The sequence below is a fragment of the Callorhinchus milii genome, unplaced genomic scaffold (assembly GCF_018977255.1).
Source record: "Callorhinchus milii isolate IMCB2004 unplaced genomic scaffold, IMCB_Cmil_1.0 Scaffold1442, whole genome shotgun sequence".
Classification (NCBI taxonomy): Eukaryota; Metazoa; Chordata; class Chondrichthyes; order Chimaeriformes; family Callorhinchidae; genus Callorhinchus; species Callorhinchus milii.
This window is the reverse complement of record NW_024706183.1, coordinates 1-13424: the sequence shown is the minus strand read 5'-3', so window position 1 is coordinate 13424 and position 13424 is coordinate 1. Positions and strand designations below refer to the sequence as shown.

General features: G+C 46.7%; 1 non-coding gene across 1 annotated transcript; it reads left to right on the top strand.

Moving 5' to 3' along the window:
• The first annotated feature begins 749 nt into the window (after positions 1-749).
• On the top strand, positions 750-822 carry trnav-cac. The gene has a single exon. It is a non-coding gene; the product is annotated as a tRNA-Val (tRNA).
• Positions 823-13424: the final 12602 nt, after the last annotated feature.

Genomic DNA, 13424 nt, shown 5'->3' with positions numbered 1-13424 from the left:
TCATCACAGCTGACCAGGAAATGCAGGAAAAGAGGACAGAGGAACGGATGAACCAAAGTCGGATGTTGGTGCAGAATAACGTGCACATAATTCCTAACTAACGAAGGACTGAGTGAAAAGCGAGGACACGGTCACTCGGCAGCAACTCACAGAGGCTGAAGCAAAGTTCGATAGTTCCCCAACATGATCCATTTTGGCCGATCACATTTCCTCCTCAGCCTCATTATCATCCCGACGTGAAATGTCTGTACCAAATGCAAGTATTATATTATAATACTTAGCATCGTTATATTTTGCCGTTACAATCGTTGTTACCTCTTTTGTTATTTTTGTTGTTACTGATGTTTTTTGTCAATCGTGTTAACATTGTTCGACTTGGCAACCTCCACCCACCCCGATGACCATGACAAGGAGAAAATGTTTCCTTTGAACGTGGGCCGGTAACCATAGGACACCGATTTAAGGTATTTGGTAAAAGGAATAGAGGGGAAGACGAGGAGAATTTTTAGGGTCTCCAATCCTTTGCCTGAATTGTGGTGGAAGCAGATTTAAATCTCGCTTCCAAATGTCAGTCAGCTCGTCGTTGAAAAGAAGCAAAATTGCGTGGATAAATGCCGAGCAGTGGGACTTCTTGACAACTTTTTCAAACAGCTCGTAAAAAGCATAGAGGGCACACAGGTTTAATTCTGGTTTTAATTTATAAACAAAGCATGCATTTAAGAATGGATTTAGCAGGAATGTGTAGACAGGTTTCCGTAGTGTAGTGGTTATCACATTCGCCTCACACGCGAAAGGTCCCAGGTTCGAAACCTGGCGGAAACACTATTTATCTATTTATCTATTATTTATTCATTTATTTGTTTGTTTGTTTATTTGTGTGTTTATTTGTTTGTTTGTTTGTTTATTTGTTTATTTGTTTGTTTGTTTATTTGTGGTCCGATTGCATGATTTAGCAGCTTTGACTCAGAAGGTCGCCGCTTGAATATCGGTGCTGCCACTCTGGTACTACTTTCTTGAAATCGCATACGCTCTCTCGTGCAAATAGCCATTTCCTACATTCGTGACGGACTGAAAATTTATTACATCGAAAACAGCAGTGCTATTGATAACCTTGAAAAAAATCGACAAATATTCGGGTTCGTCTGGGATTTGAATCCGGGAACTCTCTCATTTGTTGCTCAACTGCCAATATCCAGAATAACGGGAATCATAATCCAAGAGCGAAGGGCCACACTATCAACACGTTGCTGCTCACTTAAAGGAACACAATGGCAATAGAAAAATAACGGACGTGGTTAATTTCCTGCACGTTTTTCTAAATCGTTGATATCATCAAATCGAAGGCCCCAATAGAGCACAGTGCGAGCTCGAAACTACTGGAAAGACGGATATTGCTGCAAACAAGAAATGTTGGAGTATTTTGTATGGTAACACTGCAGCGCTGGCTCTATATGTCTTACTTAATTCCCAAATGAATTGGCCATTATCGCTACTGATCTTAGCATAATACTTTTGCCAAAATCAGTCGGAATGAGAAACTTAGACGAGTTTCCTAAAAACATGTGGGCTCCTCCGGGAGTTGAACCCGGGACCTCTCGCAGTTTCCTACAATTGTGAACTCCCAAAGCGACAATCATACCCCGAGGCCAACGAGCCACATATATGTCATGTAGCTGAAATTTCAATGGCTACAATTGGCAATACCGCAATGAAGTTGTGTTTGTTCATTTCCTGCACATTTATCAAAATTAATGATGATATTCAAATCGAATCACATACAAAAAGATCAAGCGATGCTCTTTATTCACTGACTGAATGTGTCTGGTAGCCGACAAGCGGCAGAGAATGAACCAACATAAAATTCTGTAACACACCTTTCTTGCCGTATTGCCAAAGATTTGCTAAGTTTGTGAGCGAGTTCGATTTTTTATGTGGAGTTTGAATGTCGGTGCACCTCAGTAAAAAGCAATGTCACGTCGAGTCGGAATTCAAAAGATGGGACTCGCTCCTTCCTTAACGTTCAGTATCACTTTGCGGTGCTTTGTTTTCACTTAAACGGAAAATAAATCAAATTCATGTTTTGTAGAGCATCGAAACTGAATGACGATGGATCACAACCACGAAAGAACTACGCCACGACCACTGTGCTGTCCCCAGAGGCAACTCATTTGACAAAACAACAACAAGTTAATGCTGTCAGTGAGTGTCAAACACACAACCTCGGCAATTCTCGAGGAAGTACTATAATACAATTTGGTCGTTTTGAAGAAAGACAACCCATTCTCTTATGTAACGGAAGAGCTTTCCAATTGTCAGCAAACGTTGCAACTGTGCTTGTTTGTAGACCATGACAGCATCTGAGATTAAATGCAGCAGCAGCTCACGTATTAAACTATTGTGCCGATTGACATCGTTCAATAGTGTGATGTAAAGATTTTTGAGAAGTCCTCCCAAATGAGAGGCCGCTGTTAGGTATTTAAGAAAATCATTCTTGTGGTCTGTCCGAGTCTGCGCTGAAGAGGAAGAGCTCCGTTTTCCGTGTTTTAGAATGAAAGAGTTTGAACAAAACAAAATCAGAAGATAAGGCTTCTACACCTATCAGTCAGTGGTAAGATTTTCACACTCGCCATCAAATAATAATAATAATAATCACTGGGTGTGATACACTGCCTTACTACGTCTTCTAGACGCCTCAAATCGATTTATATCACATTCACCGAAATGACTCCTGGCTCCTGTTTCAACCGACATTACCAACTTCTCCTTGTTCACTGGTAGTGTTCCCACCACCGATACCCACCCCACTGTTTCCAGCTGCCATCATCAGCTGCCCATTCTCAAAACACCTTCTCTGACCCTTCACCACACTCCAGCTGCCGCCCGTTCGCCGAATTCGCATTCCTCTCCAAGGACGTGGACCGAGACGCCATGTTCCAGCTTCGCGCTTTCCGCTCCCGCCATTCCCACCATGAACTCTACCAATTGGGGTTTCCTGCACCCCCACAGCACCTCAGCCGCCTTCGGCAAAGCCACTAACGACGTTCTTTCCATCTGCGCCCGGGCTCCATCTACCCCTATGGTCCTCGATCCGCAACGTACTGTATCCCGCACATCTGTGTCACGACTCGATCCGCATTTGCCCACCGCCGTCTCTTACCGCAGGCCACCGAGATCCACATCCTCGCGTACATCTCATACTGGTTTTGAATATGCAAACGCAAAGCTTGACGCTCTCACCCACCCAGAGGCTGCACATCATCCAAAAATCTAAAGCCCATTTTTTTCATCGAACAAATCTCCGCTCCACCGACTCCCCATTATTTCCGTTCCACAGTTGAAAAGTCTGGAGCTCAACTTCAAAACCTCTGTGACCTCGAACCACTCCCTCTGCTCGGTTGACTCTGGCGAACTTCACGTCCCCCGGCGCGACAGCCGCAGCATTGGTGTGAGGTCCATAAGCTTCTCTTCTACCATCCTCTGGAACTCCATCCCACAGTCCCTACACCTCGCCATCTCCTTTACTTCCTTTAAGGCCCTTCCCCGCAACCACATCGTCAGTAACTCTCTTTCGGCCATACGACGATCCCTCCAACGGACCTGTTCCCCTGTAGCTCAGTGGTTAGAGCACTCGCTTTGCAAGCGGGAGACCTGAGTTCAATTCCAGGCAGAGGGCGAAACCTTGGGCAAGTTTCCTTACTCCACACAGAGCCTAATAATAATCCCTCCAAAAACAAAAACAATAATAAATTGGCCATTTTCAATCTACGACTGTTTGTGGGACATTGCTGTGCGCAATTGGCTGCCGCGTTCGCCCACAAATATACAGTCAATTCACTTTACAGTGTGTTCTGTGAAGCGCTTTGGGACGTCCTCCCGACGCGAAAAGCGCTGTATCAAATGCAAGGATTATTATTATTATTATCACCTTTAGTTCTGATTCCTGACTGATATCCAGCGACGTGGAACGAGTTACAGAAATGGAAGGTGTTGTTTTTGCTGTTGTACATCTCAGTGGCCTTCACAGAAAATAGTGTGAATTGGTGTGACTTCGTATATTGTGGGCGCATGTGCCAAATTTATTCATCACCAGTTGCTTAATCAAGGTCCTCATTTCGGCAAACAGATGTTCCTACTGCTTTTCAGCCATTGTCCGTGTGTCATGAACCCAAATTTGTAAATTTGTAATTTGTAAATGGGGACATACGTGGATCTGTCAATCTGCTTGGATATTTCCGTAAAAACAATTGACATTGATATACTGCCCTTCACGCAGGGCAGTCTCACTGATGTGGAAATCTTGGCTATGGGTTTCCGCGTGGATGAGACAAAAAGCTGAAGAAAAATAAGTAGCTGACGTAAGTGGCACAGCTCAAGGGAGAGGACATGTTTTCCACATGGTTGAAACTAAACCATGATCATTCCCTAAATCTGCTCAATGAAGCGTTCACCATTGGTATAAAGCCGACTGTATTTTTTGCTCTTGAACATGTCTTGTTAATGTGAGTTACTGTCTGTACCGAGACGAGGTACCATCGGTTCTCCGCGAAGATGGCAATTCCGCTAATAAACAGGATAACACACATTTACTATACCGTTCTCGCTGCCTTTGGAGTTCCTGGCAAGTGGTTTAACCAAATCAATATAGATCTGTGGTTCTGACGAAAGGTCGTTGACCTGACATGTTAACTTAATTTCTTCTCTCCATGAATGCTGCCTGAGCGGCCGTGTTCCCCGGTGACTTTTACGTCGATACCAGTTCCAGCATCTGACTTCTTTACACTTTTTAACCAATTCATTAGTTGGAATGGTTTGCAGTAAACTAAAGTTTCCAGCCTGACTCAGCTGAAGGCACGTTTACCTGTCACTCAGAAAGTTGTGGTTTCCATCCCCATGTCAGTCCGTTGACATTTATTGGAGGAGCCGTGATTTGAATAACAACTTGATAAGAAAAGTCCGACTTGTCTCTTGAGATGTTAAAATGTTATGGCGCAATTAGAAAAGTGAATGGAATTTATTTGGGTGTTTTGGACAACAATATCCAGGATAACGTTGGTAATTTACTTGACGGCTGTTTATGAGCACTTCACCTGAAATGTGTGCCGACAAATACAGTCTTTGCACTAAACTCTCATCAAGTGGTTTGATATGGTCGGATGACGCCCGGTGGCGCTGTATGAAATGCTATTCGCTCTGTATAGCGCTATTTGTATTATTTAATATATATATTACAGAAAGAGGGAGCGAGAGATCCGAAAATTGCATCTGGATTGGTGCATGCTCGTCTCGCTCAATTGTCACTGCTCTTCCCTTTGAGTCATAAATTTGTAGCTTTTAGACCAAAAAAACCCATTGAGATGAAGGATAAGCCGTGGCAGTTCCAAGCTGTTGGCTTCTGGCGTTTTCTGGCGTTTTGAGCAACATTGTAAAATTGTAAAACTGTGCGTAATTGGCTGACGCATTTCACCTACGAAATGTACAATCAGTTCACTTTACGGGTTGTTATGTGACGCCCTTCGAGACATACCAACGACATGTTAGCGAGACACTTGCTGAATCGAAGGCTGGGATTTTTAATAATTACTTTTGTAATGTTATTATTATTAACGAGGGCGGCGTGACAGCAACTCCTTTGTGTTTCCATTTCAGAAGCATAACCTGAAAGGAACTGTAAGAATCACATATCCATTTGATTAATCAAATTGTGTTTCATCACATTATGTTTAATTTACAAATCAAACTGAAGATAAACAGTGTAAAAGTTATGCTGCTGTTTCTCCCTTGGGTTCACACAAGGCCTGGATTACGTACACAAACAGATCCTGCATTCTAGGTCCACATAAACAAATGTTATTATTATTCTTATTCTATCTGCCTTCCTTCCTTCCTTCCTTCCAGACTTCCTCTGTCCATATCTCTGTATCTGTGTCACGGTCTGTTTGTCTGAGTGTTTTTCTGCCTGCGTGTATCTGTATCTGTCTCGGTCTTTCTTTCCCCTCACTCCCCCCCCCCCCCCCCACCCCCCTCTCTCTCACTCCCTGCATCCCTTTCTCTCTCTCTTTATCTCTGTATTTGTCTCTCAGTTTTTCTTTCTATATTTCTGTCTGCGTGTATTTGTATCTGTCTCTCTCTATGTTTCTCTCTATGTGTCTCTTACTGTCTGTTTCAGTGCATCTGTCTCTTTCTCTGTCCGACTATATCAGTGTGTCTCACTTTGTCTTTCGCTGTATTCCTACCTTTACGAGATAGGTTTTGTGCCATATTGAATCGAATCCACCAGATTTGCTTTAGATATCGGAAGACAGAGGAGACTGTTGTACCGTTAGAAAGTCCACTAGTTTTGATTGATCCGCACCGTATCAACTGTAGGAATGGATGCATTAAATACAAGTTGCTGTGTTGTTGTGATGGGCATTTCTCTTTCTCTCTCTCTCTGCAGCTAACATGGTGGCGATTATAATCCTGTCTCGAGGGCGGTGCGGTCTCTCCAAATGTACCTCTCGCTATCTGGTAGCCATGTCAACAGCAGATCTGTTGGTGATTATCACATCGGTGATTTTCTATCGAGTTATTCCTTCCTATTTCCCAAATTCGTTCGTGTCCATCACACATGTGTGTGAACTGATTATGGTCCTGTCTGCTTCAACAACCGCAACTTCTGTCTGGTTAACTGTGACTTTCACCTTTGATCGATATGTGGCCATCTGTTGCCGGAACTTGAAAGCAAAGTTTTGCTCAGATAAAACTTCTTGTACAGTGATAGCGGTTTTGAGTGTGCTTTGCCTTGTGCACAACATTCCCTGGGGTTTTATAATTGAACCACAGTACGTAGTTAATAATATACCGTGGGGGTGCGAGCCTAAAGCGAGCTATTTCACTTCTCCAACATGGGCAGCGTTTGACATAATTAATTATATTTTAACCCCAGTTCTCCCTTTCGTTATGATTGTGCTACTCAACGCCCTGACTGTCAGGCACATACGGGTGGCCAGCAGAGCCCGCAATAGATTGCGGGAACACAGCAATAGGGAGAAGAATCGAGATGCGATCGGCAGTGATCCGGAATTGAAGAACCGAAAAAAATCCATCGTTATTCTCTTAGCTATTTCCACCAGTTTTATATTATTATGGATAACGTATGTTCTATATTTCTTGTATAGGAGGATTATACAAAGATATTACACAGTTGTCCCAGGTGAAAATGTCTATATGATCTACCACACCGGTTTCATGCTGCAGCTTTTGAGTTCCTGCACAAACACATGTATTTATGCGGTTACCCAGACGGAATTCAGGAAGGAGCTCAGCAAAGTGGTGACTTTTCCATTCGTTCTAATTGTCAGAATATTTCATTAGCAAAAGCTGCCTGTGACTCTGGTGGATGAATATAAATCTGGAAATCTACACTGTCCGTCCACACTCTCAGGGTAGGGTCAGAGATAGACGAAAGCTCCCTCCAAACTGACCAACAAATCTCACAGGTCACGCGTGTGTGTGTGAGTGTGTGTGTGTTTGTGTGTGTGTGTTTGTGTGTGTGTGTTTGTGTGTGTGTGTGTGTCTGTGTTTGTGTGTGTGTGTCTGTGATTGTGTGTATGTGGGTGTGTGTGTGTCTGTGTTTGTGTGTGTTTTCGGTTATATGTGTGAATGTATGCGGGTGCATATATAGATCAGTATGTATGAGTCTGTGTGTAGGTCAGTTTGCTTAAGGGTCTGTGGTGTGCGAACGTAGGTCAGTGTATGTCTGCGTGTCAGTGTGTCAATGAGTGTGTCTGTGTTCTTGCATGTCTTTGTATGTACTTGTCAATGTCTACGTGAGCAGTTCAGTGTGTGTGTGTGTGCGCGTCGTGTTGGTGGAGATCAGTGCGTGTGAGTTTGTGCGAGTGTGTGTATGGGTCTGTTGGACACGGCAGCATTCGACGTCTCCTCGCTGTTATCGCAGTTGTTTGCATATCAGCAGCTCTAATGCCACTCGCATCGGTGTCACTTGCATCGCTAATTTTCTCTCTCTCTCTACCCAAATGTGACCTGGATATCAGGTTAGTTACTGGTAAAGTGATCTGGTCAGCTGGTGAGTTAATGCGTGACTGACACGCTCATCCGATTATATACTGGGCAAGTCAAATGGATGGTTGGTCACCAGGTCGGGGATGTGCATTAACGTCGATCTGTGAGCTTGAATCAGCCATCAAGTCACTCTCATTCCAGTAGCGTCAACGACACTCGTGCAGAAGCTATAGATCCGTATGTCTTACTTCACGCCCCAATAACATAAAGCGATCCCCGACACATTTGTGAAGTCCTTTGTGTCCAGAATGTCACTATGTTTTGTTCACGGGAACAGCCCAACTGTGTGTAGGTGATCCTTGGATGTGAGTTACATCATTGTGTATAATTAAATTATTATTAAGCGTCTCATTGATTGTTATTGTTCTTATATCATGATGTCAGCGCCTTGTGCACGGAGTCAAACACCTTTACAAACCCATGTTGGTCTCTGTGTCCGAAAGTCATGAGTGGACATGTGACGGGTGGTGGTCCAGTCCCTGATGGCAATCATGTGACCGGGCAGTGTATTGAACAGTTCGCGTTGCTCAAATTGGAGTCGGTGAAACATATTTAAATCAGGAATTACCCATTTTATTACATTGGAAAAGCGCGTTTTACTTGGGAAGGACAATCCCTATGCGCTGTAAAGTAAAGTATTTAAACCTGAGCGGTGTTTGAAGAGGAGTGTCTCGTGATGTGCTTTGAAGAAGGCAAGAAAGGATGTAGCTCAGTGGTTAGAGCACTCGCTTTGCAAGTGAGAGACCTGAGTTCAATTCCAGGCAGAGGGCGAAACCTTGGGCAAGTTTCCTTACTCCACACAGAGCCTAATAATAATCCCTCCAAACCAAAACCAATAATAAATTGGTCATTTTCAATCGACGACTGTTTGTGGGACATTGCTGTGCGCAATTGGCTGCCGCGTTCGCCCACAAATATACAGTCAATTCACTTCACAGTGTGTTCTGTGAAGCGCTTTGGGACGTCCTCCCGACGTGAAAAGCGTTGTATCAAATGGGAGGATTATTATTATTATTATTGTTTAATATCAGAGACCACATTGTTAATATCACTATACAAACAAACACAACAACAACAACAACAAGTTCCCATATATTGAGCGCCTTTCACGTCGGGTGGACGTCCCAATGCGCTGTACAGTTGGGTCAGAACCCGAGCAACGGGGGGAAATGCTCAGGGTGAGGGGAGGGGAGGGAGGGAGCGAGGAGGGCGGAGGGGGTCAGGGTGAGAGGAGGGGAGGGAGGGAGCGAGGAGGGGGGAGATGGTCAGGGTGAGGGGAGGGAAGGGAGGGAGCGAGGAGTGGTAGATGGCCAGGGTGAGCGGAGTGAAGGGAGGGAGCGAGGAGGGGGGAGATGGACAGGGTGAGGGGAGTGAAGGGAGGGAGCGAGGAGGGGGGAGATGGTCAGGGTGAGGGAAGTGAAGGGAGGCGGTGAGGAGGGGGTAGAGATGCGAGAGCGGAGCTGAAGGTTGAAGGACAAAGAGAAAGGCCTTGAGACACGGCCTTGAAGGATGAAAGGGAGGAAGCGGCGAAGGCATTGGGGATGGAGGCGAACGAGGGTGAGGCCGAGGGCGAGGGTCAGAGTGAGGGCGAGGGTGAGTGCGAGGGTGAGGGCGAGGGTGAGGGCGAGGGTGAGGGCGAGGGTGAGGGCGAGGGCGAGGGTGAGGGCGAGGGCGAGGGTGAGGGTGAGGGTGAGGGCAACTGCGAGGGCGAGAGTGAGGGCGAGGGTGAGGGCGAGAGTGAGGGCGAGGGTGAGGGCGAGAGGGAGGGCGAGGGTGAGGGTGAGGGTGGGAGTAGTGTGGGCGCGGTGTCTGGTGCGGGACAGTACACGAGCTGCAGAGTTCTGGATGACCTGCAGTGTGGAGGGAGGGCCGGGAAGGCCGACGAGGAGAGTGTTCCCATAATCCCTTCTTGAGGGGATAAAGGAGTGGACCAGAGTTTCAGCCGCGTGAGGGGTGAGGTAGTGCCGTAGTCTGGCGACAGACTAACATCCAGACTTGTGCCATGGTACACAGTCACTGAGCCATCTGACATCCTGTCACTGAGCCAGACTGACATCCAGTCACTGAGCCAGACTGACATCCAGTCACTGAGCCAGACTGACATCCAGTCACTGAGCCAGACTGACATCCAGTCACTGAGCCAGACTGACATCCAGTCACTGAGCCAGACTGACATCCAGTCACTGAGCCAGACTGACACACAGTCACTGAGCCAGACTGACACACAGTCACTGAGCCAGACTGACATCCAGTCATTGAGACAGACTGACATACAGTCACTGAGCCAGACTGACATCCAGTCACTGAGCCAGACTGACACACATTCAGTGAGCCATACTGACATCCAGTCAGTGAGCCAGACTGACATCAAGTCACTGAGCCAGAATTACACACAGTCACTGAGTCAGACTGACATCCAGTCAATGAGCCAGACTGACATTCAGTCACTGAGCCAGACTGACATCCAGTCACTGAGCCAGACTGACACACAGTCACTGAGCCAGACTGACATCCAGTCACTGAGCCAGACTGACATCCAGTCACTGAGCCAGACTGACACACAGTCACTGAGCCAGACTGACATCCAGTCACTGAGCCTCACTGACATCCCCTCACTGAGCCAGACTACACAGTCACTGACCCAGACTGACATCTGGAACGGAAAGGAATATTTTATCATTATAGAGTAACATTCCAGTGAAAGTATCAAGAAATTTCAAAAAATCCAAAGAGGATGGGTCGTACTTCATAACAGAACAGCATCAACAGGAACCCGATCTACTATTAAAAAGAGAATGTGTCATTGCGAAATTCATGTTCCTCTGTCCTTTCTGTGTTTGTAGCCGAAGTGTTTGTAAGATGTTATGATTTCTATGTTCTGTTCATTCATTATTTATTTATCATTTATTTTTATTTTGGCCTAACAACGAACATCTCAATGAGCTGCACAGTGATGGGGTTGAACGCTGAGCAACGCGGAAGTGAAGGTGACCCGTACGCATTGTCGAAGTGGTAAGTGTTCAGATGGGAATTAAAGATCGCAGGAGACGGGAAAAAGTGGCGAATACAGACATTCAGATCCAGAGATTGATAATGAATGAAGACTCCGTCATTGATGATGTGAGAGAGGGCCGGTGACGGGCAACAGGACCGGGTTTATCTGTGGCGATGTACAATAGCGGCTGATTAGAGAGAGAGAGAGTCGCTGCAGTGTGAAAGGATATAGATGTGAAGTTAAGCATTTTGATGTCAATTCGTTCTGAGTTCAATCCCCAATGGAACCCGGAAAGGGAGATTTATGAGTGGGTGAATTTTATTAGAAGTGACGGTATGGCCGGTGGGATTTTTAGTATCAAATGGACCGTGTGGGACGTCCTCCGGATGATGTGGAATCGAAAGATAGTTTGTTTGAGCCAATAGACGGTCACTAGGTTTGTGTCTGTTGACCATGAGTCAGGATATAAATCATAATTTTTCATTCAACAATGTTATTTCCTCCAATACCCATATGCTTGATATCATGCCCTTATGTTGGAAATTCTCCTGTAGCATTGCATGAACTTCGACATTCTCTCACCATATTTATCGCCATTTCCTAAAGTCAAATCTGAGATGATGCCATTTTTAACTGTTTCCAATTTCCAGTAGTCTATTCGTGGATTCACGTAGATCGTTGATTTGAGCACTCGTCTCACAAGCGAGAGAAACAAGTTAGATTATGCCAAGGTGAAACATTTGCAAGTTTCCCTGCGCCACAGTCCTCTGCTTACCTAATAGTAAATTGGATCCCGCGTCGCCTCTTTGTCGATTGGCGTATTTCTTTTCTTGGGAAAACAATTCCTACAAAAAAATAATAATATATTATTACTCAATAAAAAGGTATTTGCTGGACACGGCTGTGTGCAATTGGCTGCCGAGTTTCGCCCACAAAATATAGAGTCAATCCACTTTACAGTGTATTACATTATATTAAGCGCTTTCAGAAATCTCCAAGACGTGATACGTTGCTATTTGAAAGGAAAGGAGGATGGTGTCTTGGCACGGATGAAGTACGGTTGAGAGTCGAACAGGACTACGATGGGCATCGTGAAGTGTAAAGTGAGTGCATCCAAAAAGGGAGATGGTGTCAGGACTCAAGGTATGGAGTCTGGTGCGGGAGACGAAACCGACTGCAGAGTTCTGGATGATGTGCAGCATTTTGAGTGCGGAGGGAATTCGCACAGTTCAGACTGGATGTACTGAACACGTGGATGAGGGTCTCGGGGGTCTCTGGTGCCAGATAGTGGTGTGGCCGGACAACTTTGCAGAGGGTTCGAAAGCAGGATCGGGTCATGGCGCGGATGTGGGTGATGAAGCACGTTTGAGGTTCAAGCGGGTCCACGGGTTTTCATAACGGCCACAAGAATTGTAGAGCGAGTGCATCCAAGAAGAGTGATGCTATCAGGACTCCAGATCTGGGGGCGATGACGTGAGCAACACAGAAGGCATCGGTTTGCTGATATTCAGCCGATTCACCTCTGCCATGAAAGTCCCTTCATCATTCTGCCTCCCGGGCCTCCTTCAAACAAAATCTGGAGACCTTTCTCTTCGGCAGCTTATTCGGCCACCCTCCCTGCCCTCCAGGGCTCCGTGCCCTCCAGCCTCCAGCCCTCCCTGCCCTCCCTGCCCTCCGTGCCCTCCAGCCCTCCCTGCCCTCCAGTCCTCCCTGCCCTCCAGCCCTCCCTGCCCTCCAGCCCTCCCTGCCCTCCAGCCCTCCCTGCCCTCCAGCCCTCACTGCCCTCCAGCCCTCCCTGCCCTCCAGCCCTCCCTGCCCTCCAGCCCTCCCTGCCCTCCAGCCCTCCCTGCACTCCAGCCCTCCCTGCCCTCCGTGCCCTCCAGTCCTGCCTCCAGCCCTCCTAGCCTCCGCTCCAGCCCTCCATGCCCTCCGTGCCCTCCATCCCTCCCTGCCCTCCAGCCCTCCGTGGCCTCCGTGCCGTCCAGCCCTCCATGCCCTCCAGCCCTCCTTGCCCTCCCTGCCCTCCATCCCTCCCTGCCCTCCAGCCCTCCCTGCCCTCCGTAACTTCAGTGCCCTCCAGCCCTCCAGCCCTCCCTGCCTTCCAGCCCTCCCTGCCCTCCAGCCCTCCGTGCCCTCCAGCCCTCCCTGCCCTCCAGTTCGCTACCGCCTCCTTGGTTTCAAATACCTGACTTTCCAGCAACTTGTGTCGTTCTCCCAACATCAGAGGCGTTTTACAAATGTAATCTGTTGCTGTTTGCTTGTGCCCTTAAATGCTCACCAAATTTACTCCAAAATCCTTACCAAGATTTTATCACTTCATTCCTTGAAACCAGTCGCACACTCATAAGAGGTCCTCTCAGTCAGTTCC